This window comes from Odocoileus virginianus, chromosome 6 (genome assembly GCF_023699985.2).
Source record: "Odocoileus virginianus isolate 20LAN1187 ecotype Illinois chromosome 6, Ovbor_1.2, whole genome shotgun sequence".
NCBI lineage: Eukaryota > Metazoa > Chordata > Mammalia > Artiodactyla > Cervidae > Odocoileus > Odocoileus virginianus.
In genome coordinates, this window is record NC_069679.1 from 74,453,601 (window position 1) to 74,456,793 (window position 3,193).

Below are 3,193 nucleotides of genomic sequence, written 5' to 3' on the forward strand. Positions count from 1 at the left end.
ACGTGTGCGTCTGTGCGTGTGTGCTCATCACATTCCCTGCAGAACTTCTGGTTACTTCACTAACTCACTCACTCCTCCAGTCACATATTCCTTTAACACTCTTAAGTAACAAATCTTAAAATGGTCAATTCTAATTCTGTTAAGTGCCTCCCATGGCGCCATGAGAGCATATGCCCATGATCCTGTGATGTCATGGGCCCGAAGCTCTCTGTAGGTCTCTCTGATCCCGAGCACTGCCAAGTAGCTTACCACCTGGTTCCCATACCCCTTGAAGTTCTGTGGGTGTTCTCTGAGCTTTATTTATTTGCAGAGCCCTATTTCTCACCCTGGAGGAGGGCGTGGCTACCCACTCCAGTATTCTTGCCTGGAGAATCGCCATGGACAGAGGAGCCTGCCGGGGCTGCAGCCCATGGGGTTGCGAAGAGTCGGACACGACTGAGCGACTAAGCACAGTGCACATTTCTCACCCATCCCTGTGGTCTGGGGCCAGCCCTGAGAACACGGAAGTTCCTCTTGCTGCCTTTTGCCACATCAGGCACATGGATCCCATCAGAGGGTTCCTGTGTCAACTCCAGGTGTATGCGTGTGACTCTGGATAGGTGTGTCTTTACACCCCTGGATGTGGGAAGGTGTGCTCTTGGGTGTGAGGTCTGTGTGGGGTGTCTCCAAGTGTGTGATTGTAACTCTAAGCTGAGCCTAGGCCTGGACCCACTCCCAGCCTGCCCCCAGAAGCCCCTACTGTGTTGTCCTGCCAGTAATTACAGCAGATAAACTGCTCCAGTTGAGGGCTGCCGTCCCGGCTGGCTGCCAGCCGTGCAGCCCCAGGCTGCGCTGTGGGAGTCCATTCATTTTAATAAGAGGTACACCCTGTGTTATTAAGGAGAGTGTTTATTACTGTCGCCGCGCACTGACAGCAGCTTCCATCATCGTTAAACGGCAGATGCGGGGAGGGCAGGGGTGCTGGGCCCTGCAGCTCTTCCGAGGTACCCACCCAGCTGGGGAGGCTAGGGAGGGTCTTCTCTCCCCTGCCTTGCCCCAGGGCTGCATGGCATCCCCCTTTCTAGCAAGAACACAGCCTTTCAGCTGAGCCTCACCCTGCTGGAGTGGGGGTGGGGGCTGGCGGAGGGGGATGGGGGGAACGCGGCTTAGCATCCAGATGCTGCCCCAGAGGAAAAGGGGGCCGGGGTTTGGGTTTGTCTCTAGGGCCAGACAGGGAGACCCGTTGACCCACCTGCCAGGCTCCTGGTTTCACTTGGAACGCCCCCGCCCAGGGCTTTTTTCAGTCACTGAGTAAATGAAGCCTTGCCAAACTCCTTACCCTTCCTGTCGTCTTTCAGGATGTTTGGGTTGGACAAGCATTAGGTGCAATAATGAGAAATGTAATGAAATAGAAGGAACAAAGTTTTCTAAATATTCTTGGTTCATGACACTCTTAGGGTCTTGATCATTTTTTCACAATACCCCTGGGTCCAAAGAAATACCTAAAAGTTGTGTTTCTTAAGTAGTTAGGTCTAAACAGCTGAAATATTTGTGTTTTCACAACCGATTAGCTATTTGAAAAAAAGAAAGGTACACATAAACTTAAATTTTAAAAATTATTGTAATCTATTTGGCTGAGCCTGGTCTTAGCTGTGGCATGTGGGGTCTTCCATCTTTGTTGTAACACGTGGGATCTTTAGCTGCACCATGCTGACTCTTAGTTGCAGCATGTGGGATTTAGTTCCCTGACCAGGGATTGAACCTGGGCCCCCTGCATTGGAAGCACAGAGTCTTAGCCACTGGACCATGAGGGAAGTCCTGACATAAATTAAAGTTAAAAAGATTTTATTTCATTGTTAACTGTAATCACATACTGATGGGACATATGTGCCTGTTGGCCACCACACATCTTCTCAGACTTTGGAATAAGATTGACCAGTTCTACTTTGACTTTTATTATAGCAACCACTGAAAATTCAGCTTCTTGAAGATATGCGACCACTGCAAAGAATGTAGTATGATCCAACGCTGAAGCTGTGAACTACCTCAGGTTGGTAATTCATATCGTGTTTGGCAGATATCAAGTATTTCCTCAACACTGGCAGATGTTGACTGTTTGCTGGGAAAGTTTATAACATCCTGTGATGCCCCTGTGTGTGAGGAGTGCCCGGGAGACCACAGCTTGGCAACCATGGTGCTAGAAGACCTGGGTTCAAGTCCCGGTTTGTTTTCTCATTTATATATCTATTTATTTAGCACAGTTTCAAGTACTGATTTTGTACTTCTAAGAGCTTTATAAGTATTAGCTCATTTAATCATCATAACAATCTTATTGGATAGATGCTATTGTGTGATGATTGATTTATGTGCCAACTTGATGAGGCTCTAGTAGTCAGTTGTTTGGGTAAGCACCTGTCTAGATGTTGCTGTAACGATATTTTTTAGATATATTTAGCATGCAGACTTTGAGTAAAGCAGATCACCCTCTATAATGTGGATGGGCCACATCTAATCAGTTGAACATCTAAGACCGAGATTTCCTGAAGAAATTCTCAAGACTGCAACATAGAAATCCTGCCTGAGTTTCCAGCCTGCTGCCCTTAAGAGCTGGAATTCAAACTGCAACATCAACTCTTACCTGAATTTCCAGGTTGCTGGCCTGCCCAATTACATGAGCCTTAAAATTAAACATTCTTTCTCTCTTTGAGAGAGAACCTAGCTTGATTAACACTTTATTACCCTCATTTATGGATTAAAAACACTGTTCAGCTACCAACTAGTTACTAGCTAGCTGTGTGACCTTGGACAAGTCTTCTTCTCTTTGGGCCTCTGTTTTATCACAGCCTGATGAAGTTGGACAAGATGAATTGAAGGCTACTTCTAGTGCTAACATATGGTCTAGGGGATGCTGTGCTGTGCTTGGTCGCTCAGTCATGTCCAACTCTTTGCAATCCCATGGACTGCAGTCTTGCAGGCTCCTCTGCCCATGGGGATTCTCAAGGCAAGAATGCTAGAATGGGTTGCCATGCCCTCCTCCAGGGGCTCTGGGGTGTGGTGGTGGATAAACAGGGCTACCATCCTGCCTGGAAAGTCATGGTAGGCCTTTGTTGGCTACCTAACAGCCATTCCTAACCCACTTATCCTTTGCCACCACTCTCTATACAACACAGGTACTCCAGTTCCTAGCCTTACTTATAGCTAGGGAAAACCATGT

At 47.5% G+C, this 3,193-nt stretch overlaps 1 non-coding gene across 1 annotated transcript; it reads right to left on the reverse strand.

The window, feature by feature from the left end:
- Positions 1-1,720: 1,720 nt before the first annotated feature.
- TRNAG-UCC (transfer RNA glycine (anticodon UCC)) lies at positions 1,721-1,793 on the reverse strand. Its single transcript has one exon. It is a non-coding gene; the product is annotated as a tRNA-Gly (tRNA).
- Positions 1,794-3,193: the final 1,400 nt, after the last annotated feature.